The sequence below is a fragment of the Macaca mulatta genome, chromosome 8 (assembly GCF_049350105.2).
Source record: "Macaca mulatta isolate MMU2019108-1 chromosome 8, T2T-MMU8v2.0, whole genome shotgun sequence".
Classification (NCBI taxonomy): domain Eukaryota; kingdom Metazoa; phylum Chordata; class Mammalia; order Primates; family Cercopithecidae; genus Macaca; species Macaca mulatta.
In genome coordinates this window covers 138,771,073-138,796,861 of record NC_133413.1, presented here as the reverse complement: position 1 = coordinate 138,796,861, position 25,789 = coordinate 138,771,073, and positions in this window count along the sequence as shown.

The window sequence follows — 25,789 nt, the reverse complement described above, 5'->3', positions numbered from 1 at the left end:
CATTTGGTTATATCAAAAATCATTGAGAGAGAAAAACAATTTGTTATCAAGAGCACTCATTCGTTGGGGACTTTCCGGTGTCATCAATAGCCGCCTCCTATTCTGACCAACTCCTACAATTCTGGAACCCAATTTCCCATATTCTGAATCATCTTGTGTGCCTCCTGTCCCTGCTGCTGGTAAGAAGGCATGAAAAGCCAAACTAGGACTGCCAGGCCCAGTCCAAGGATCAGTTCTGAAAAAGCAAAAGACAAACCCAGATGAGAAACAGGGTTATTCAGGATCTTGTCTTGCTTCTTCATTCATATCATCACATTCTAGTGTCCTGTTCCAATCCTGTATCTTAATCAGGGCAGACTTGTCACTTATTCATATTTAATGACTTTCATATACTTCTTGTTGCCTGAAATCTCCTATGCTTGACCATTGGCCTGGTCAATTTCCAGTTCTGCAGAACTTGGCTCAAGGCTACTTCTATTCCACTTTCCTGAATACAATGTCTGATTTCCAGCTCCTGATGAATACATCCATTAGAGCGCACATCACAGAACTGTTTACCCACTGTTTACTTATCTGCTTCCCCAATAGATTCTGAACTACTAAAGATAGGGACTTTGTTCTACTCCTTGGTGGCCAGCAGTGTTGGGCAATGCAAATTTGCTGAATGAATTAATGAAGACAGAGTCATGGGAAGAAGCTAGAGTCAAGTAGTATGGGAGTGGGGAAAATTGTACAGTCCAATAATTTGGGGTAATACAGTTAGTGATGCCTCTTTATATAGAGACTTCTCAGAGTCTTTTGTATGCAAATATGCTTGACAAATATACAAAAGATGGTATTTACTAAGTACTTAGTAAAGAACTTACTTTCCAACTTATTTGTCTCTGGAACACTCGGGGTGTGTGTGTGTGTGTGTGTGTGTGTGTGTGTTGCTTCTCTCTCCCAGAAAAATTGCTCAGGAGATGCAGCTTTCAGGCATCTTCATCTAGACATTTTGCTTTAGGGTAAGACCATTACCAGAAAATCAGTATCTAACTTATAAGTCCAATGTGCAGGGCTGTAAGTCCAATGTAGCAAGTGCTACAACAAATGGTTGAATTGAATTTAGTTAGATGTAAAAATACTTCAAGTCATTTTTGAGGCTGAAACCCCCACAATGAAGAAGTTCTTCCCCTGAAGTTCTGCAGAACCCATGCAAACTTTTGACCCAGAAACACCTTACACTCTTAAGGAAATGTTCATACCATGTCAACTAGCTTTTACTGTTCTCATCTATAGGTAAGTAAAGGGCACCAAAAAACCCTCCTAACCATTACATTCATATAACATCTTTGTGGGTGCTCTCCGTTCAGTGTGGTGAAGGTAATGAGCAAAATAAGAAAGACAAGAAAAACAAAAAAACACCTTTTGAAATCCTGATAATATTTTCACAAATGATATTTAGCATTGCAAACCAATGCTTCAGCGTTCTGTAAATGTGAAGAATTGAACAGGCAATAACAGACAAGTAATTATGGCATGAGGTAGACCAGTACTTTAGTTTGTAGTCATAAAGTTCTTGCAAAAAAGACACAAATGTTTTGATTTCCTCAGATATTGTATGAATAAATTAGGTTAAAAAGCAATGTGATTCAGAAATTCATAAGAAAAAAAACATTTACTGGCAGCTTTTTATGTGCCAATATTGAAGATGCAAAGATGCAGAAAAAGGAAAGGAAAAAGGTCTACTCCAAGAAGATTACTATCCCTTTACAAAAATGAGTCATAATTAAAGAGAAAAATATCTATGACAGGAGCACTATCTAGTTTTTAACAGGACATCCTTAGCACAAAGACTGGCACATCATAGATGTTCAATAAATGTTGAATGAATGAGTAACTGAGTGAACAAATGAATAAGAACAGGCAGGATTTAAGTGGATGTCTTGATACATCAAGGTAGGGTTTCAATAAGGACTGGGAATTGACAGATACCATACAAATGGTCTTCCGCTCAAAAGGCGTGTTATAGATGCCTCAGGGAGGGTAAGTGGGAACTTTCCTAAGTCAGTAGGGTAGCAGGAGGAGAGGAGTGTTGCAAGGATGTACAATTACTAGACCTCTCTGACCCAAGGGGAGTTGGGTTGGGATATAGCATTCACACCAGACAGTTACATTGGAAAAGGCCTAAAGGGTCATTAAATGCCAGGTTATAAAGCCAGAATTTTATCTTAAAGATAAAAGGACACCACCAAAGGAAGTTTTTGACCTAAGGAATGACAGACAAAGATTCTTTTTAGGCATACGTGTGGCTCATCATGGATTACAAGGAAAAAAAGTGTGGATTAGATGGAGATTGAATGAAAAGACCCTTCTCAATCCTCAAGTCATTAGAAATACAGATGCAAACCAATGCTTCAGCATTCTGTAAATGCAAAGAATTGGTCAGGCAATAACAGATATGACATGAGATAGACCAATATTTTAGTTTCTGTGGCATAACAGCCATTAGACTGGGGCAAGCTACTTAACCTTGCCAAACCTCAATTTCCTCCATTGCAAAATGGGGATATTAATAGCACTACCTCATAAAGTTGGTGGTGAAGATTAAATTAGATAATGAATGTTAACTATTTACAACAGCACTGACCCACAGTAAATGGTCAAAACACACCACGTATTAACACTGGACTTAAAATTGCAATTAACAGTTTATCCACTCAATAGGTCCTCGTTAAGAAGACCATGAATGAATTAACCAGCTTTAAAGATACTAATTCCTCAGTCTTCTTGTAATATTAATATTATGAAACCGATTTTTAGGGAAGGTTGTAAATCAGAGTTAATATTTTTATTCCTTTTATTCATATTTTTGTTGCGTTTGAGTCCCCATGTTTGCAGGGATTTAATTTTCTGTGATATTTAAGGCCTGTTTGTGTCTAGCCTGCTTCTTTCCGTCCTAACTCAATTTACATTTTGTGCCATCCAAGTTAGAGAAAGGCAATGTCAACTCCTTCTCAATGTCCACCTGTAGGGACTTGTCTAAAGTCACACAGCCAAGCCAACCCATAAGACAGCCAGATCTGGAATGTAGATTTTCTCACTCCCAGGCTGGTGTCCACTCACACCCATGAAATGGTTTTTTCCACTCCCACTAAAGTGTGCCAACTAGGCAACAACACTAATGTGAGAGCAAGTATTGAAGCATCCACTTAAAGAGGTACAGAAATGCATGGGTGTTTACTGGCATGTAGCAAATTTGTAGTGTTCACTTTCAAAATGAGTCAGATACCCATTAGAATGGCTTCATTCAATTTTTGCATTAAATATCGAAAATCTTATACAGCAACCCACATGCAAATATTTAAAGTGGTGCTTTTTTAGCTCACAATGCTTTCCTTCTAATCAGCCAACCATAATCAGTGCAAAAACAATATAAAAGACTTACATTTTTTGTTACCAGTAATTTCCAAACAGGTGACGACATCATCAGAGAATCTCATCCTGACATCAGTACTTCCCCAGCTGACACAGAAACTCTGCTCTTATGGGGTGGCCCCATGTTGTTGAGCACATGACTAAATATAGATCACAGGCTCATGTCTCTTGATCATCAAACACTGCTCCAAAATAATATTCAAGGAGTTGGTCTGGTTTTGGGGTTAGAAGGTATGTGTGGACTCATGACTTTGCCACTTCCCATAAAAAATAGGAATTATTTCATGAATAAGCTGCCATGTTATGAATGCTCCAATATCCTGTCATCAGCACTGAGCACTACAGTTAGCTCAAAGCATCTATAGCTTTGCCACCAGCACCAGCCAAAGACACACACACCACAGTTTGTTACCATTCCCATGCCTTGTATGTTATTCTATCTGCCTTGAAAGTCCTATTTCACCCCTTGCTCATGTGTCACCTTCTACGTCAAAACTCAGCCTAAAGGTCCACTTGGTAAAAACATCTTGACTGGCCCCTACGTTTCAAAATCACTTTTCATATGAGCCTTCCATTCTGGCACTTAGCACATTGTGTTATGTGTTGACAAGTCAATTCCACACCAAGCTGTGGTCCACTTAGAAGTAGGAATCATTAAATTCTTCTTTCTGGAGGCCAAGGGAACTTGGTTGCAGCAGCCAACTTTGGAGCAGCTTCACTCCTTGGGAGCTGGAACAAAGCAGACAGTTATTCAGAGCAAACACTATACCGAGAATAAGCAAAGAAAGCAAATCAGGGCCATGGAAGGTCATCATGACAGTACCACAGTCAGAGAGTCACCATCAGTATTACTTCTACAGAGGGAAAGCGAATTCAGGAGTAAAAGGTGAGGACAGATGATGAAGGCCTGGGGTGATACAAAGCAAGTAGGAAAGTGAATCTGAAGCGGAATAAAGTAGAAAGGCTTAAGACAGAGGTAAGGTGGAGCAGGGGAGAAGAGGGCCATGTCCGGGATCTAAGGCTCTCTGGTGATGGCTTAGAGGTAAATGAGGAAGCTGGTCATTGTAAAGGAGTAGGGCTGTTCTAGGGACTGTTCCTTTCTACGTCTCTGCTACCTGGCACACTGCCTAAAGCAAAGCAAGTATTTGATTACTGTTTACTGAATAAATGAGTGAATTAATGAATAAATCAGTGAATGAATCAAAGAGTCTTCTAAGAGTTGACCTACATATTCCAAGAATCTCAGCCTTGTTACTATAGCAAGTTGGTCGTCTGCTCTTGTAGCAGTTCTCATAGGCTGATTGGTTTGCAAGTTATATATCTGTGTGTCTCCTCTGTTAGATGATTGCCCCAAGAGAGCAGCCATGGAGTTCCAGGAGACAGCAAAATACTGTCTCTTGCACACAATAAGTGTTCCATAAATGCCTATGGAGTTACACTGAACAGTACTGAATTTAAATAATTTGCTTTTCAGTATAAATCAGTTTAGAAGTCCGGAAGAAAAGTTTAGATCAAGAGCAAATACAGAAACATTAAAAACAATAAATTGAATAAGTACATGAAATGATGCTCAACATCATTAATCTTTAGGGAAATGCAAAACAACATCACAATGAGATTCCACTTCACACCCATTAGAATGGTTAATACATATTTTTTTAAACCCCAGAAAATAAGAAGTATTGGCAAGAATGTGGAGAAACTGGATCCCTGGACATTGCTGATAGAAATGTAAAATAGCACAGTTGCTGTGAAAAACACTGTGGCAGTTCCTCAGAAAAATCAAAAGCAGAATTATCATATGATCCAGCAATTCATTTCTAAGTATATACCCAAAAGAAGTGAAAACAGGAATTTGAACAGATATTTGTATACCCCTGTTCATAGCAGCATTATTCACAGTAGCAAAAGGTGGAAGCAGCCCAAGAACTAATCAACAGATGAATGAATAAGAAAAATGTGCTGTACACACACAATAATATTATTCAGCCTTAAAAAGGAAGGACATTCTGGCACACACTAAAGCTTAAACAAACTTTGAGGATATTATGCTAACCAAAAAAAAAAAAAAGACAAGTCACAAAAGGACAAATGCTTCATGATTCCCCTTGTATGAGGTACCTAGGGTAGTTAAGTTCACAGAGCCAGGAAGTAGAATGGTGGAAACGGGGAGCTTGGGGCAGGTGGAAATAGAGAGTTATTGTTCAATGAGTATGGAATTTTCATTTTGTGAAAAAAAGTTTTGGAGATGATGGTGATGGTTGCACAACAATATAAATATACTTAATACCATTGAACTGTTCACTTAAAATTGTTAAATGGTGAATTCTCTGTTATGTACATTTTATAATAAAAATAGATATTAGTGGCAAATTTTTTTTAATTGATAAATCAGACTCTAATTTCCTAGAGGCTTATCATTAAGGACCATCTCCCCTCTTTACCACTTTTAGAAAAAATGGCTAGTGATCACCAAAATGCATACAACACACACACACACATAAATACGTGCAAACCACAATCACACACATACATGTTCTTACATTCTTACAGTAAAGCTTTCTGTAATAAGCCAAAATGGAGGCTCTAATAATAGAAGCCAGAATATCTTACCTCCAAGACTTCTCAGCTAATTAACTTTCAGTTGGGCAGGTAGTGTTCTTTCATCCTCCAGATTCTCCCACACCTTTGAGAACCAAGGACTCAAAGAGCAGAAGTAGGCTTAACTGTAAGGTCCAACAGGACCATGAATATTGAGTCTCTTCCTAGTCTCATAGAGAAAAGAGGTGTTTCCTTTCTTCTCCTAAAAGAGACTCCCCTTCAGTACAACTCACTTATAGGCAGACAGAAGGTAGAGAAAGTTCTTAAGGTCACCAGCCCACACAAGATATTGATGGATACCACACATAAGACCACATCATTGTGGCAATGAGAAATGGGCTCTGCCCTGGCCAATCCTGGATACTAGACGCAAGTCCCAGATTCACATCTACCCAGGATTCAGATGCTTATCATTGGCTTATTAAACAAATAAACCACTGCACAGGCTGGAAAGAAGGTTCCCTTAGTTTCTGCTCACTCTCAGACATGTTTCCCCTCCTCCTCATTTACCTTGTCACCCATCATACAAGGTCCAATTCCAGTTCCACCTTGTCATGAACCGTTCTCTTAATTACTTAAGTTCTTAGAAGTTTTACTTTTCCCTCTCCTGACTCCTAAATAATGCATTTTGGATATTCTTCAGAATGAAGATTTATGTAATAGTCTCTTTGGAGCTTTTATTGAGTTTTTGCTCTATGCTCTGTTTTATCCTCAATTAGGAAGTGAGCCTCCAGTTGAAGCTCACTGCCCTGTCTTCTTGCCCACTTGACACCACCTGAATTCTATCTAGTATATTCCCAGGAATTAGTTAAGAAAGTGAAATATTTCAACAACAGTTTTATTGGGTAAAAACACAGCCTTTTACAAAAACATCTCTTTTTAGTAGATCTTGGAACACAGTTAATTCTCAATAAAGGTCCATGATCTGGCCATATTAGGACAGCAAGAAGTACGCCCTCTGAATGTCATTTTTGTGCGTATCAACTAACTGGGAGGAAAGACAAGAATCCTTACGAACCAGCCTCTTCTCTGGAGGAGACTCACAGACTCCTCCAAGGATCGGAATTGCAGGAAATGTACACAATTAACCAGCCCGATTTCCTTTTCCAGAAAGAAAAAAAGAAGTCCAAAGAAGGAGAGTGATTTGTCCAAGATCATCAATGACTTGCGGGCAGTTCTAAGACTAGTACCTAAGTCTTGACCATGAATAGATAAGAAATCTAGTCAAAAGGTTTGTAACAGTCCATTTGAAAACAGTTTTTTGACCTCAGAGAGAAGCTCTCAATGAGTTATTACATTGAGGACGTTGCAAATTGACAAGGCTACATAGAATCTTCTTGCCTTTTACTAAGTTTTCCTCCAAAATCCTTATAATTTCAGAAAAATGAATTATATTCCAAAGTCACAGAGAGTAGAAAGTTGCAGGAAGGATTTCAGAATGAGGATGAAGATCTTTTCACAACCTGGGTATACTCTACGTTTCATTGCACGATAAGATAAGATAAATAAACCATTAACCCAGGAATTTTCAGAGAAGTAGAGGGCACTTAGCCACCATGGCATAGTGTGGTAATTTCATTTCTTTGTTAATTGTTGAAAATATGTTTCTCATTCAAGTAACTTTTACTTTGAATACCTACAATATGCTAGCTGCTGTGTTAGGTTGAGAGATCCAGAGACCAATTAGGCAAGGTTCTGTCTTTGTGGAGTTCCAGAGACAGGAAATCAACAAATAATGGTACTAAACTGTGGTAGGCACCAAGGCAGAAGTTTATAAGATGTCTCAAATCATTCCAGGCACAGAGGAGACACTCAATAAATATTTGTTAAATGAATGAATGAGTGAGTGAATGAATGAGTTAACCAGACTTTGCCTGAGAAATTTAGAACATATTTTATAGAAAAGTTGATACTTAAGCTGCATTTTCATTTACTTAAGTGATCAATTGTTTATTCATGTATATTATACATGATCTCTTACTAGGTATCAGGTAAGCTGAGCATACAAAGATGAATAAAGCAAGGTCTTAGACCTCCATAATGAATGATACAACAATGTGACAAATAACGTTGTATTTGATATATTGGTATGCTTGTCTCTGAGTGTATCCTAGAATATAAGTTCCCTGAAAGCAGAAGAACTTATATTATCTGGTTTTTCTAGGCTATCTTGAAACACCCAGAACAGAGCTTGGCACTTGGTAAGTGCTTCACAAACAGTGTTTGCTTGAATAACGAGTGACTGAATCGATACATGGGTGGTATGTTGACGTGACCGTGGGAGCACAGAGGAGCAGCATCTTATCACCAATGTTTTCAGGGCAGGTGGAGAAAGAAGAATCCAAAACGATTGCAGAGAAGTTCGTGTTAGAGAGGTGTGAAGATAACCAGAACCATCCTAAACGCCAATTAAGGGGACAATTTCCAAAAGGAAAAGGTAGTTGACAAGCCTTCACTTAAGAATCATTTATTGATTAATATTTCATGCTTCAAGGCCAGGACTGGGATTAAGACAAGCTAGGAGTCTAGGATGGGAGTTTTAAGAAAGCACTCATTCTCAGGATGGTACAAGCACAGAGTCAGCACCTGAGAGTGGTACCTTCTTACATTTTGGGTCCTTAAATGCCTCCCTTGTCCCACCCTAGTGCCAGCCCTGTTGGGCCCAGCACTGTGCTAGGTACTTGAAATATAATAGTCAATAAGACACTGTCCCTGCCCTCAAGAACTTCAAGTTTTTTGGGGCGGACAGACCTGCAGCTGGTGATTATGATGCAGATGATGCATTCAGACAAGAGAAGACAGAAGAAATGTGAAGATCTGAGAGACATAGCATCAGCTCATGGGCTCTGAAAATAAGATTGTGCTTGAGCTGAGACTAAGACATAATCACAAATTCACAGGAAAGGAAGGAAAAGCATTTCCAACAAGGGAACAGCATCTGCAAAGCCTAGAGGCCTTGAAAATACATGAAGTGCTTTGAAATGATGAAGTGTAGTAGCCAGAAGTGAAAAAAGACTGGTAGTAAATGGGGTTGGATATATAGGCTCTCATTATTCATCCTTTCAGGCTGGAACTCCGTCTTTATTTTTACCATTATATCAGTATCTGGGGCAGTTTTCCTTGGAAACAACATGCTGTCTAAATTAATTGGAAGGCCCATCAGTCTGCTCGTTCTGCCTGGTTCTGCCCTCTAAGAGAACAGGGAGGAGGCCCCAGCTGAGCCTTTGCTGCTCGGTCAGATGTATTTTTAACCCTGGCAGAAAATAACAGCAGTGTGTGCATTTAATAAGAAAAAAAAAAAATCAAGCCCTGGGAATGATCTAGTGCCAGTGTTGGAGCAATCAGGGACAGAATATGTTTCCAATTGAATTACTACTGTGGTCATAGTTATAAAAAGAGAGAGGGAGGAGAAAAATGTTAGGCTGGTCAGTTTCTCGGGAGCGTTTAATCTTGGTTCGCTCTAATTTTAACTTTCAAAGACGCATGAGCCAACTCTGCCCCTAGGAGTTATTTCAGGGGGACTGGCCAATACCCACAACTTGCAGTCAACACTGGGCAGCTCTCCTGCTTGAAGTTGTCTTTCTTTTCTTTTCTTTCCTTCTTCTCCCCCAGTTTTGGGCTCCACTAGTTCTTCTGCTCACAAGCTGAAGAGACACAGTGTGAATAATTACCATGAGGGTAAATTTAGAACCTGACAAAACTGAAAGATGCAGGACTCAGAAGCTGAGGCTCAGAGAGAGGTGGAAATGGTACAGCATCAAGCAAGAGCCTCGAGGAGTCACAGTCCTGAGCTTTCCCGCTGCTTCCACATTCAACATCTCCATATTTTAAATTGTCAGAGACTGCACCTCCCAGACTGATCACAGTTTTCCTCCACCGCGTAGTCGCTCTCCGTTGGCTTCCTCCCACCCTTCATCCTATCCTCTACTAAAAAATGGCAATAATTTGCTGCCTCCTATTGAAGTCCTCCTTTGAGTCAGACACTGGCTGAACAATTGCAGAAGTTACTTCATTTTATTCTTGGACTGACATTAAAAGGTAGAAACTGCTAGCAATCTGTGACTGAGGAGGAAGCTTGGCGAGGTTAAGTCACTTTCCAAAGGTCACACACCTAATAAGTGGCAGAACCTGAATTCTGGCTCATTCTAAAGCCCACTCACCCTCTGCCCATGTGTGACCCTAATCTCCCCATTGGAGCCTGTCCTTTGGATGCTGGGCATCTTCACACCCCCATATCGTATACACGCCACCCTAGCCTTGCAATGCCTCCAACTCTTTTTCTTATAATTTGCTCCTAGGATGTCTCTTTTTGCTTTCTTCAGTTGTAGCATGTATTACCATTGGTATTGGTGATAATAACTATTATATATTTGATGCATACTATATGCCAGACATTGCTTGAGGTGCTTTACAGTTATTACCTCATTTAATTTTCTCAACATTCCTAAGTGGTTACTATTATTATGCTCAATTTACAGAAGAGAGACTGACACATAGAGAATTTAACTGACTTTCCCAAGTATCTAGAACTGGCTACTGGTAGAACTGGAAAAACGACTCTTATTAATTGAGTAGTTACCATGCAACAGGCATTGGAACTAGCGCAAGACAGGTATCATTGTACTGGACACTCACCGCAATTGTGGGGCAGCATTATTAACCCCATTTTACAGATGAGAAGCCTGAGGCTCAGAGACAGTTTTGAGTAACTTGGCAAGGTCACAGAGCCAGGATGGGAACTGAGGTATGAGAAACTTTCAAGCCCATTGTCCTTATGCACTGCACTATTAGTTCCTTCCATATCTGTTTTCTCAATACATTGTCACTTTGTAAGGGAGAAAGCCATGCTTTCCTCATTGCCAACTCCTAGCACTTCACACAGTGTCCTGCTACACAGTGGGCACTCGGTGAATGTTGGATGAGAGGATGAGTAAATACAGGGCATGTGTAACCTCTTTCCCATGTGATATGTTTAAAATGACTTGAGAGGAAAAAGCAGAGCAGACACGCAAGGGACAGAAGACACTCCCTCCCAGCGTGTTCAGCCACTGCAGCTGGTCTGGGCTGTCGAGTCAAATCAGACTCACATGAAGGCTATTTTCTTCAACAGATCACCTCCTGTCTGAAAAAAAGGTCCAGCCCTGACCCCCGGCCCCTCCTTGCTGTCCGCCCCCTGGCCCTCTGAGCGGGCTGGCCCTCACAGGGCCTGGATCCCACATCCAGCCTGTCTGCTGGGAAGCAGATGACAATGACCACACTTCTGTTGGCTCCTCTCAGCACCCCCTGGACCCCAGCAGTCCCCACCTGTGCCCTGATCTATGCTCCTCCCCTCTGACTCTGCATCATGTCCAGTGTCAGAAAGCTATAAACGCCTGTAGGAATAAAAAGCTAAAGTCCTGAAATAGAATTACACCTGGGGAGCTTGAGAGCGGATGGTGGAGTCCCCAGATAAGCTGCTGCCTCTTCTTCACACCTGTCAGTCTTGACGTTTCAATTGGTTTGAGGAGAGTTGCACAGAGGGGCCTCAGAGCCTATGAGAGCTAGATTTCAGAGCTGAATTGTTAGTGCTTAGGCCCTAGACCCTGCACCAGCCATTGGCTTCTCTGAGCCTCTTTTTCCCATTAGTAAAGCAGGTATAACAATCCCCAAATTGCAAAGTGGTTGGACAATCAGAGGACATCATGGATGAGAAGCAGGAGAGTGCAAAGTTTGAAAACACAGTCTTTGTAGTAGAGGTAGAATCTCAGATCCCCAGTGTGTGATCCATTATTCCCATTTGTCTAGTGCTGAGAGATTTCCCAGGAGCAGGATTTTGAGTGCTAAGTCTGGAAAATTCCCAGACAATTAGCATGAGTTGGCCCCCCAAGGGACAAGAAGCTGGGGACACTAAGTGTTTTTTCCTTACAGGATAAACAATAAACTGGGGACAATAAGTGTTCTTTCCTTACACGATGGCCACAGGATTCTACGAAAATACATGTAAATTTCTTGCTCCCATTTCCTCTGTTCCCTACAATTCCTTCTTGGGTTCACCCATTGACTTCTCTGTTGTTTTCTAAACAGAAGAGGCTAGTCATGCTTTTCAACCAGGCAGAGTATAAGTAAAAAAACAAAACAAAACAAAACAAAACAGAAAAACATGGTGCCTTTTCCAAGCCTTGAGAGAAGGTCTCCCTCCTGGGCCCGGTGACTGTGTAGGTGACTACCCTGTCTTGAGGATGCTGAGTGGTCCTCACCAGTTCACTAGGACCAGATTTCCATGATGCTAAATTTAAGACAATTCCACTCCCCTGCTTCATGCCAGTCTGGTATCTTGCAGCTGTTAGCTGGAAGAAGGCCAAAGCAGAACACTTATTTAATGAAATGACTCAGGCCTATAGCTTGAGAGAATAAAGAAAGTAAATAAAATTCTTGAGAGAATAAATGAACTAAACCCTTTTGAGTGGTTCACAAGAAGGACGTGTGATGGCACGGCATCATTCATAGGGAAGGTTCGTTCCGTCAAGTCTGCTGGGAATGTGTGGCCAACAGGCCCAGGGCCTGGCACATCGACAGGTACATTTTTAAATGAATTGATTTTGAAACCATTTTGACAACCTCATTTGAAGTAGTAATGTTTAAACATATTATTTAAAATGTATTTGCCCACAGATAACTTTTGTCAACTTATCTCTCCTCCAACAGGTAAGAGCACAACCAGGATATCCTTTACTTAAAGAGTGAGACCTGTTTTCAATCCCCCTTCCATCCCTCACCTCCACTAACCACCTGTCACTTTTTTGTTTCATGACCTTGTGTAAATCACTTACCTTTCTGAACCTCAGTTTCTTGACTTGTAAAGTGGCAAGAATAAGCTTTGCCCATCTACCTCCCAGGCTGCCTTAGGACCAAAAGAAATGGTCAATGTGAAAATGTTTGACACATGCCTATTGTACTAGGTATACACATTGGAACCGCTTATTATTAATCTTGTTCACTGTTCATACGGGTTGCATCAGCTGTCCAACTTTTTGGCCTTACTTCTCTCCTCCATATGTGCTTTAAGTCAGAAAGAACATAGTTTCAAGAACATAGCACAGGAATTAGAAATCAGGCAGGTCTACGTTCAAATCTCAGTTCCAATACTCAGCTACTTCCATGAGCTTTAGTCTCCTCATCGGTAAAATGGAGATGATAAGATCTATCATACAGAGCTGTAATAAGAATCCAGAGACACAAGTCCTGTGTAAGTCACTCTAGGAAAGACAGATTCACAACAGAACCAGAATTCAAACCCAGGACTCTTGACATCTGAACCAGGGATGTCAACATGATAAACATCGCAACTACTCCAGACCAATGTAGCCTCCCTGCCATTTCCTAAGCAACTTATTCCCATGCAGGTAAAGCTTTAATTTTTACCTAGTATGAAATGCATATATAAATTGTCACCAACATGTTTAGCATGTTACAAAGCATTAGAATGGATAAAAAGATGTAGTAAGTATGATGTGTGCTGCTCCTAAAAGGGTTATAATCTATTTGGAAAAGTAAATATAGATGATAGATAGATAGATAGATAGATAGATAGATAGATAGATAGATAGAGACAGACACACAGAGATAGATAGATAGATAGATAGATAGATAGATAGATAGATAGATAGATAGATAGAGACAGACACATAGAGAGAGACATAGAGAGAATATAATTCCAAGGAGCTCTGAACCACAATATTAGGATCTAGAATATTCTCTGAGGACAACTCCCACATGTGTGATGATGTGAAAATCATAAGAATAAATAATAATTACATTATCAGTAGTTGACATCTATAGCATGCCTTATGTGCCAGGCATTGCGTTTAAGTGTTTTAGCTATGACATCCTTTTTAATCCTCACAGAAGTCTTAATCTTCACAGTAATTAAACCCTAGTCCAAATACATAGAAACTGAATCTCAAAACATTATCTTTAGTGAAAGGATCTTATACAAAAGAGAGAACATGCAACATGACTCAATTTATATGAAGTTTTAGAATAGAAAAAGCTAATAATGTTGGTTAAAAAAAACAACAACAACATTGAAACAGTGTTTGCTCCTGATAGGGCATGGGTGTTGGGGTAGGAATTGACAGAGTTAAGGAAACTTTGCGGAAGGTCCCAGTGATGTACATTAGGGGTTGCCTTACACAAACATATGCAGTTTTCAAAACATACCTTAAGATTTAAGATTTATACATTTGTACATTGCATTGCATGTTTAAAAGGAAGAACGGATTTAAAAATACTAAACTCTAGATAATGATTAAAACGCTGAAGTATTAAGGAGAACATATACTGATACTGCAGCTTACTTTACCTTTTATTTACGAAATTAGATAGGTTGATGGATGGCTAGATCAATGGATAGACCAATCAATACACATGTGATGGTGCAAGTTACAGTAAAAGGATAATGGCAGAATTTTGTTAGTAGGTATAGGACTACTTTCTACTTTTCTCTATGTTTGAATATCCTCATAGTGAAATTTAGTGGAAAATAAGTAAATCCACAGGGGCAAAGACAGCAAATCCTCATCCTAGTTCTGTGAAGGAAACACACACACTAAATTACTGTCCTGTCTCTACAATGCAGGTCAATTTTAAATGGGGTCTTAATTGGCTGAAAGGCGTAACTTTATATGCATGGATGGGCCAGGGGATGCAGCCAGTAACATGTTCGTGGAGGCAATGCAGACCCTTCTCTGGAGGAGGGCCAAAGGCTCACCCTTGCTGAGTCATTCCTGTGCTGAGATCCAGGGACACAGGGAGAAAAGATCAAGTGCATGTGATTATGGGCCTCGTGCCCAGGGAGAGACTGACATCACCAAACGCTCATCTCTTGGATCATCAAAATGACCTGTTTGCAGTGCCTGGGTGAGGAGGAGGTGACCAGGTGTTCCCGGAGCCAGCAGACAAGCAGCTCAGCCCAAGGAAGCAGTGGCTCCTTTTCCCAATGGGATCACATTGTGGCCTTCAGTTAGCTTTTATTTGGTTTGTTATATTCAATAATCCACTCTGCTCTGGTCTCTGGGTAACTGGGCTTAAGCAGAGCCTTTGTTCAGAATGATATAACAGGCCCTGCTCCTTTCTTAAAATAAGAGTTGTCGGTCAGTGGAAAAAGTATTATCAGAAGTCCTGGATATGAATTCTGGAAATAACTAGCTCTGGCGCTGCATGTGAGCCCTTTAAATTATATGGGCTCTGGTTTTCTCCAAGGATACATGTACTGTATAAATACTAGATGTAAATTCACAATGAACTCCTCGTGAGGACAGAATCTTCACCATATTTATGTCCTCAGAGACTAGCCTAATACCCCAAAGCACAGGAGGCTCCTTGCAGATGTTGGCTGAACGAAAATGAAGAAACAGCCATGTATGCCTGCATGCTACTGTAAACGCTGACAGATTCGAAATCTGGCTTCTGTTATTTCCCGACACTGTAGTCTTACTACGTTTCAGATGTTTTATTAACCTGTTTTTCATCCTTATAATGACCTGATGAGGTAGACACAATCACTTCATTTTACAGCTTGGGGAAACTGAGGTAGCGAGTGGTTTACCAACAGACATGTGACTAGTCTGCCAATCAGCCAGGATATGAAGCCACACTGGCCTCGCTTTAGAGCCCACCCCGGTTATTTCCCACCACATTGATGTCTCATCAAAGCACCAGCAACACTGTCTCTCAGCGTTGCATTTTCTCCTTTCCCCATGAGAGACCACACCTAACAGCTTCTTCCACACTTGACGGAACAGGCAAAGCTGTGAAACACAGGCAAGTGAGCTCTTCTTAGGGAAAATACCAAACAACCTCCATCCCCAATGGCTGAGAAGGAACAAAGAAACAAATAAATCTACTCTTAATTACGGGCCAGTGACTGCTGCAAGCCGGATCACACTTTTGGGTCACCCACGCAGATGAGAAGCCCCTTGTTGGTGACACAAAAAAGCAGCAAGTCACTCAAAAGTGATAGCAAAAGGCCTTCAATACGAAGCCTGATTGATCGAGGCGCTGGGAGAATGTGCTCTTTGCAGACCGTGACAAAACGGCCCCGGTCCATTCATCTTCCCTGACCACAGCCTTTCTCCTTCCCGCTGGGGAAAATGGGCCTCTAATCCAGGGCACAGCTACACCTGCCACGTTCTGTTTCCATGGCTGTGGCTGTCCTGAGATTACTCTTTGAAGAGGAGATAAAAAATGTTCCAGCTGGAAGAATGCTTCCTAATATCTTTATCCTTGAATGATACCTGTGACCTGCAGGAAAAGGGTAAATCGTGCTTTGATGCCAGAAAGTTTAGTCTGATAATTAAATCTCATCATTCCTCAAAAGCCACATGATTTTCGTCTCTCCCGCTGAAAGAGATTTTGTGTGGGTTTCCAGGTGAATGGTGTCCGGGCAGCCAGTACCACTAAATCACTCAGATTGTGGCCGGCTCTGTACACAGTATATTAGATACCTTGTTACCCTTAATCCCCACACTGGCCTTCAAGCTAGGCAGGCCTACTCAATTTACAGATATAGAAAATGGGGTTTCCATCTTACTTCAGAAGAAGGTATTTGACTGGAGCCTTGAAGGAAGAATTAGATTTAAGTAGGTTTCACATAAGTGACACAGCATTAGATAAATGACAATGGCACTTAGATGGGTCACTGTGGGTTTGAAGGCCATTGACCAGTTGTGTGACTGTGAGCAAGTCCCAAAACCTTATCTTTGGCAATGGGGATGATGAAAATACCTCTAACCCAAGACTGATGTGATGAATAAATAAACTAATGTGTGGGACAGTGCCTGGTATAAGGAAGGTATTCAATAGAATTGTGATGACCTTTAATGAAGAAGCAAGTAGATACAAAACAAGCAGAAAGCAAAGCAGTAGAGATGAAATGAACTATCACCAGCAGAAGGTAAGGGGTCAGGAAGCAGCCGAGGGTGAGTGACAGAAACAGCAGGAGAGTTTGCCTGGTTTCAGCAATGCATCTGGATTGAGCAAGACCGGGAAGAGAAGTGACTGTAGAAGGGCTGAGTCTAGAATGGCATGGGGAAGAGTTTGGACTTGATCTGGAAGAAGCAAGATGGAGCCATTGCATGTTCTTGAGCTGAGCAGTAGCATGGTGAAAGGAGAGGTATCTGGAGACCTCCTTAGTCTCTGGGATGTGATGGCACCTTTGGCATCACATTAGTTGCCAGAATGCTACCAACATTTCTCTTCACCGTCGGATGCTTATAATTCTGTAGTAGTTTTTTTTTCTCAAAGTATGGTCTGCAGCAGCCAAATCCCCTGGGGAGTCTGAGAAAATTACATAGTTCTAGGCCTTGCCCAAACTTAGGAATTCAAAAACTCTGGTGATAACGCCCAGGAATTCACATGCTTCCAATTCCTCGGATGATTCTTACTCACACATAAGTTTAAAAGCCACTCGCCTAAAACAAGGGGTTTCAAACTTGGAATAAAGAAGGAATCCTCATCTGAACAGTTTGTATTATTATTATCAGGGCACAGTGTTTCCAAGGCTGTGCATAAGTATAATAAACCAAAGATGGCTGTAGCCCTCTTTTAAACTGCCAGACATCTAAAAATAAAGTGAGCAAGGCAACGTGAGTTTAAGTCTCAGAACAGTGGCCAGAGGAGGGATTACAGTTCATAACTGGCTCCCTGTTATAGAGCAGGACTCTTTTTAGGCCTATAGCTCATGCCAATTCAGCAGCCTACGGCACATCTCAACTCAAGTGCAGCTTACATTGCTGGCTGAAGAGAGTCCTGGAAAGTAGCCGTGACTCTCGTCTGCTCCAAGTTTGGAAGCAAGGTTGCAGAGCAGGAGGGAAGGAGGAAGAGATTCAAATCAGGTTGATAGCACTGACTCAGTACCTACTATGAGGCAGATGTCCTGGGTAACTTGATGGACGCAGAGGTGGGGAAAACGGGCCTGCTCTCATGGGGATGAAATCTAGTGTGATGGAGAATATAAGTAGATGATAATATTAGAGTGAAAAAATGACTATGGAAACAGAGAAAAATATGAGATCCATTCTCATATAGGTAGTTTAGGAAGGGAAGACTTTACAAAGGAGGTTGACAATTGAGCAGGGTTTTAATAAAGTGACATTTCAACAGCCAGAGAAGAGAAGAGAAGTGAGAATATACAAGTAGAGAAAATACTAAAAGAAATATAGCCAGGGATCTGTGGAAAATATTAAATATTCTGATGCAACAGAAGTGCTGAATTCTCTTCCAGAAGTAAGGAGTCAAGAGCCTGGAAAGAAAGATTAGAAGCAATTCATGGAAGCCTTGAATATCAGTTTAAGATATGGGGTCCTTATTTTGTAGGCAACATGAAGAGCTTTATTAAAATAACCTTGGTGGTAAGGTGGAGAGGGCTTTGCAGTGACAGGCAGCAGTACAGATAAATATCTGTATCCCCACCTGGGCTGAGGCTCAGAAGAGAAGAACTATATTCTTAGAACAACTTTCTCTACCCCTTTGAGCTTAACAGAACACTGGAGAAACAGTAAGTGCTAAATAAATGTCTTTAAGTTGGTTTGTAGCCAGAAAGCTCAGTTTAGAGCCACCCTAATTATCTAGGCAGCAGAGATCATGGAATTTGCAACACAGCAGTGTCAGGAGACAAAACAGCAGGGATTAGATAAACAGAGAAGAGATAAAGGGATCCACCTTTTTTCTTTTCTGAGTTTACAGCATTAAATCACTTTCCTATCATAGCTCAAAGATTATTGGATAGACCAGTTGCATCATTCTCTCATTCCTATCCTCCCTGCCCCTTTGCCCTTGCCATATGATTTATAGCTCCCTCCTTCAATAGATGAAGTCTATATCCCCACCCCTTTAATTGGGGCTGACCAATGCCTTGCTTTGGAAAGCAGAATATGGAGGAAGTGAGTCAGTTCTGAGTCTAGGCCTCAAGAGGCCTTGAACAATCCTGCAGTGTTTTGGAAACATGCCACCACAGTGAGCACAAGCTCAGGCCAGCCTGTTGAGGAAGGGGACAGAGCTCATCTGAAGCCTTCCTATACCAGCCATTCCCTGGCTGGCCCACTAGCTGGCAGTGATGCACAGGAACAGACAAGATCAGCCAAGCCCAGGTGAGACCAGCCAAGCTCAGCTGGGATTAGCAGAACTGTCCAGTCAACCCATAGACTCAAGAAAAATAATAGTTGTTTTGTTTTGTTTTTAAGCATAACTGTTGTGGTAGTTTGTTGTGCAACAATAGTGAACCGATACAGGTGGGGTTAAAATGTCCCCAGGGAACTTCTAGATTACAGTTTCTTATGACAAACAAGAGCTAGACCCTCCTTAGAGATACATTTTAAGCCAGGTTGTAAAAATAAAGAATGTTTCAGCATCAAGCTGAGGAGGATTTGCTAGATAACAGATTATTTTATTCTTTAAACAAGCAAGTTGAACATTAACCAAGTGGTTGTTAGGCATTAGCACCTAATTAAGCACATGAGTACTTAAAGGATACACTGGTGACCAGGACAGACCCCTCTCTTGCAGAGTAGGCCCTTCACTGTTACCAAGTGTTGTCATGTCCAATAACTCATTTGATTCTCACATTTTCCCATTTACAGATAAGAAAACTGAGGTTCTAAGAAGCCAACTAATTTTCCAAAATTTTATTCAGCCAATTAGCAAGTTCACATGCTCCACTAGACTGAGTGCTCACTGTGGGATGAGAAGAAAGATCCTTGTCTTCCCGACTCCTTGGGACCAGATCAGTAGATCCCATCATTAGATTTTAAAGAAATAAATAATAGGACTAGGATTCAATTCCATAGTTCTGACCCTAGTTCCTCTGCTTATTCTATGATAACCGTTTTAAGTTGAAGACAATATGTATATTCAGGTAAAGGAAAGGAAATTCCCATTCCTCTTATTTCCAGCTCCCAACTTGAGTGTTAAGTGCAGTGATGATATCTGCTTGATGTAGCTATAAAAGTCCAGGGACTCAGGCATGGAAGGATCTAGGTGCTCAAATATTTCTCTCTTTTCATGTCTCAGCTATGCATTGCTCTGAGTTGGTGTTCTTCTCACACTGTCTTAGCAAGAGGGGTAAAATGGCCCTTAGGAACTCTAGGTTTCAAGATTCTTTCAGCTTAAGATCTGAGAGATACTCTCTCCCTGAATGTCCATGTTAATTCTTTATATTGTACACTTGCCCAAGTTAGGTTACATGCCAAATCTTGGACTAATTGTTGTGTCCAGGAGAACAGTATATTCTGAATGGCCATCTTTCTGGTAAGGTGAACAAAGACAATCGATGACCACTACGGTAATCAGTAAATATTTTTGAGTAAATTAATTAATGAATCTTGGCTCACAAAAATTCAAATCTATCTCCTCTGCTAAGGAACAAACCAACATCCTTTTCCTGCCCCCCTCACCCCCGCACACCCTCACTGCATTCCATGAGCTGAGTGTCATCTAACTGATAACCCTTCCTGGGAAGCAAGATACGGCCTGCAATTCTAGTGGCATCTGTACACTGAGCATATAATTAAATCAGAGGCAAGTACAGCTGGTGGAAGCAGGAAGACATGCATAAACTCTTCAATCTAGGAATGTGTGTGGACCCTGTCATTATATCCCCCCACTTGCTAATCTATCCAACTAGGATTCCATAAACTCTGTAAATCTGACTCTTCTCTGGCTGAAAACTGCATGAGTCCTCTTCTGAACTGTGCCTTTCTTCTTCTTTCTCTTCATTGAATGTTCTTGCAAATCATCACCAAATTGAAAAGATTTACAAGTCATTGGGTGAGGAATTTATCTAGAAGATATTCAAGGTACAATGTCACCATGGGGGGGTGGGGGGCAGGGAAAGTAGGTTTTAAGATAGAAATGCTATCTATTCCACATCTTCACTGTGGAATTTTGTCAGGTTACTAAACCTCTCTGAGCCGCTGCATTTACATCTGTGAACATCAGCAATAAAATCTACCTCCTATGGTCACTTATGAGAGTTTAATGTCATTAAGAACATAAAAGGTCTAGCATGGCAGATGACAGATGTCAGTTCTCCCCTTTTTTATAGACATAAAATGCTTTGAATCTATTTGTTAAATAAAGTTAAAAGAAAATGTAAAGGAATGTTCTTTAGAAATGGTATTCTTAAAGCCAAAGCAAAATCAAATTACTTACCTAATTGTCTAGACTACTCATTTCTTTATTCATTCAATTAATTATTCACTGAGTTCCTAATATCCGACAGGTCCCCTGCTAGTGCTTGGATGCAACCTTGAGTAAGACATAAGCCCTAGGCTTAAGGAGCTTGTGTCTAGTGGATATGATTATTATCTAATGAGGGAAGTGTTTAAAGCAACTGCTGCATTTGGGCTGAGGAGCAGTGCCCTCACACTCTTGCATTATTATTCAAATCCTAGGCACTTATTTTTTATATCTCCAAATAAACTACAAGCTAAGCCAGTGCAAGAAATTTTCTATACCCTCTACATTGCCAAGTAAGCGATAAATTTTAAAAAATGGAAAAGAAAGTGAGGATGGAAAAGAAAATGTTCTTTCCATTTTCATTGATGAATAATCTTCCTCTTAATAAAAACTTAAGGATAGCTAGGTTCTGAGATTCTCCTCTTAGCATGACCACAGTGTCACAGTATCAATTTAAGCACACCATAGCACTTTTTATACTTTACTTCTTCTCATCTGTAAACTAGACATTGTAGCACTTTCCAATATTAATCTCGTCTTGTATGCTTGTGATGCATTCAAGAGCAGAGGTCATATTTTATTTGCTGTTGTGTCTCTGCATTTAGCAATTTCTAACACATACTATATGATCCATAAATGACAATGGCTTGAAACAACAAACATGTCTTATTTCTCTTGGGTCAGTGGGTTGGGTGGGCCATTCTGACATGGGCTGGGCTCAGCTGATCTTGACACACTCCTCACTTATTATATATTACTGATCAGCTAGCAGGCCAGCAGGGGGCTGGCTGGTCTAGAATGGTCTCAGTTAAGATGACTGGGTTTTGCTCCACATGGCCTCTCGGAGATGACAAGGTCTTCTGGAAAACAAAGGGTTAGCAAGACAGCACTTAGTTTGCTTAATGGCACCAAGATATATCCTAGGAAAGTCGCTAGGAAAGAGGGAAACAAAACGGATGTTCTGATTCTACATATATATTCTGCTGAAGGAAATATTCAACCTCTCTGGGAGGCAACTTGGTAATCTGTGCTAAAATGCAACCTGGATGCTCATTTGGGCTTGAGTTTGGGAAATGACTGGGCACAGAGTGGCAGGTGAGAGAATGCCAAGGGGAGGGGAGTGGGAAAAGAGATGGAGAAGGCGGGGCAGGGACCTCAGAGGGCACTCTGCATCCTGAAGTCCTCTCACATCTCTGTCCTGTGCTCTTCCAAGGACCACTTAACTCTCTGAGACTGAGCCATGAGTCCAAAGTCTCTTTCTACTTCCTAGACAAGTCAGAAGAAAATGTGGGCAATTAAACAGGTGGAACAAACCACGTGACCCAGGCTGACTCCCCAGCCTCTCAAATGGATAGGGACTGGGGGCAAATCCCACGATAGAGGCAACCCCTCACCAACCGCCTAGGCAAGGAAAACAGCTGTCTAAACTTGCCAAGCATCATGAACAGATTATACCAAAACCACTAAGTGGGCAGGTAATGCGATGCTCAAATGTAACTGGATTTCTGATCTTCGATCTCTGAAATCTCTGCAGGGGGGAAAACATGCCTCTGTTTTTTTCCTTATCTCCTATGTCTGGGTTGTTGGAGTTAGCAGCAAGCTTGGCAGTCTGGAATATGTTCTCCATTGTGTTCTTTCTGTGAAGAAAATTACTATGTGAAAAGGAAAGGGGGTGGAGAGGAACATTGCATTCTAAACAGTCTCAAAGAGATAATTGCAAAGTCTCCTTTGCTCTCTCCTGGTTCCCCCTCCTTTCCCAGCTTCTCTGAGTTTTCCTTCCCCTCTAGGATCTGGCAAAGGGCCTGCTGCAAAAACGGCCTCTGCAGACAGAGGAGACCTCTGGGGCTGGTGCTTGTCTGTGATGTGCCAGCTGTTTCTCCTCATCTTCCCGGGCAGCATGGTACCCGTCCATTGCTGCTAACAGTGGAAAATTCAGAGGTTTTCTTTGGGGGAAAGGTGAGCTGTTTTGTTTTTCTTCATTTTCTTGGTTCTTTGGGTTGTTCCTTTAATACCTTAACTTTCTGCTTGGGTATAATTCAGCTAAGGTGGGTCCCAGGACTTACTGAGTAACTATCACATTGTTTTGTACATTTATAAGCACATAATAACTATGACTTATTGATGTTTTACTATATGTCCAAGAAAAGTATTAAGCATCTATGTCCCTGAGTTTATTTAATTTCCACAACCATCCAAAGAAATATATTTTATTTGTATTTTCGATGTTAGAGGTGAGACGTGGGATCTCAGTGAGTTCCAGTCACTTGCTCAGGTTCACAAGCATTACCACAATTTGAACCTAGTTATTTCTGATCTCCACTAGAACACGCCCACCCACAATACCAAGAAAAGCAGTCCTAAGTCCTCAACATCCTTGGGGTCTTAAGGAAGGAGACAGTAACCATAAATGAGGTGATTGGTTCTAGGCATGGCCACATGATCCATTTCTGGCCAATGTAATGCAAGCAGAAGAGGCAGCCTTCCAGGAGATGAAGTGACTTGCCCAAAGTCACCCAGCTGTAGATCAAGGCTGGAGGGAAAAAATCCGTACAGTTCTGACTGCCAGATCACTTAACAGATGCTTGAAATACTGCTCAAAACCATCATTCTCCCTGCCCCACTGTGCACAGCTTAAAAGAAAATGCCACACACACACACACACAAAAACCTTGTTTTTCTTTTTCCCTCCTTCTTTCTTTTAGTTTTTCTTTTTTTCTTTTTTTTTTTTTAAGTTCTGGTTTGTTAGGTATGCATGCCCCCATTTACTAGATAAAAAACTAGGCTCAGAGACAATAAGAGACAATAAGTCACCTGTGATCTGAAGGCCAGGGTTGTTTCCTCCACACCAGTGTTCCTCACAGTGTAGCTGCTGGACCAGCAGTACCAGCATCACTTGAAAATTTGTGAGAAATGCAGATTTTCAGGCTCCACCCCAGACCTACCAAATCAGAAATTTTGGTGTTGGGGCCCAGCACTGTGAGTTTTAGCAAATCCTCTTGGTAATTCTGATGCAGCAGCTCAAGATGGAGAACTACTGCTCTACAGCGGCTTACAATTAATAACAAAATCCAATTGTAAATTCATATATTTTCAACTTCTATTGCTTTAACTAGAGACTGTTCTGAAAGCAATTTCATTTTGACCTTGGACAAATCAGTTGGAAAAGCAAGATGCCAGCAAACTTTTAAAAATCTAATCAGCCATGCAACTTGTGATACACTGACATTTGGTACATGGCACAAAACAGCAGGTTGCTGCATTAAGTACAAAGGTGTGAAGGGGAGGGGAAGGTTTTTCCAGGTTCTCACTGTTTCCTTCTTGTACTGTGCCCAGCTGACGCTGAACAAACTAGATTCCACCTCAGCTATGAAGACACAATAGGTCAGTTAGAGATGTTCCCCTCCAAGGATCTCATTGTACTGATGAGAAACCACGCAAGCTTCCTTGAGAGTAAAGTGACTTGCCCCAGGACATCCCGTTGCAGGGAGAGGCTGGGGGAGGCAATCTGCACAGTTCACCAATATTTAATTAAGCTGACTGCCAGGCAACTTGAGCAGATGTTTAAAACAGTGCTTCAAATGACCATTTTTCCTGTGTCCCTGCAATGATTGTCATACAATGTGGATGAATATGCCATAAAAATCAAAGAGTAACCTTGGAGTGTTTTTCTTCTTTTATTCTAAGCTTTAGGTTTGTTGCATTTTTTAATGTTTTCAAGATTTTTCAGTGGTAAAGTGATAGTGTTATAAAAGTACTTACGTAATGCCTTCAGGTTTCAAAGCAAACAAAAATCAAGAAATGTTCAGTTAAGACAGCCTGGAAACATCTAGGTAGAACCTAATTGCTCTCTGTCTTTCTGCGTCTGAATTTGCTGATAGGGTTGAGCCCCCCACCCCCTTGCTGACGTCACCGTTCTTTCCATGCTCTATGTTGGCTCCTGCTCCACAGCCCTATGATTTCTCCCTAGCGGTCACCAGCACCCTCATTGTCTGGCCATCCGTTGGCTTTGAACTCTTCTCTTGCTTTCACTCTAGTACCCTTCCTTCCTTGGTCGCTGTTCCTTCTCCATCTCCTCCTAGAATTTACATCCTCTGTGAACCCTCAAATATTGGTGATATTCAAATTCTCTGATTTCTGTCAGTCCATTATATTTTAGGAAAATTCCATTTCAATATACCAAAAGCTCATATATATATATGCCACTCTGACTGCTTTTCTGAGCCTCAGACTGGAATATCCAATCCCCTGCAAGATCTCTCCCTTAAGGATTTCCAACTCCACTTGGTCAACACTGAATTCATCTTCCTACTTCTCTAAAAACCTGTCTCCTCTGTATGGTAAGACTCAATATGTGATAACATCAACTGTCTTGTTAATCCTCACTAATTCTCACCAGTGTCACTCTCATAGCATACACACACTCATACACTCTACACACATACACACCACACCCCATACACTGTGCCTGTAGTCAAAGGCCAGGTCCTCTCAGTTTTGACTCTAGACTTTTTCTCCAACTCCATTCCCACAGCTCTTGAGCTGAGATTCTCATCATTGC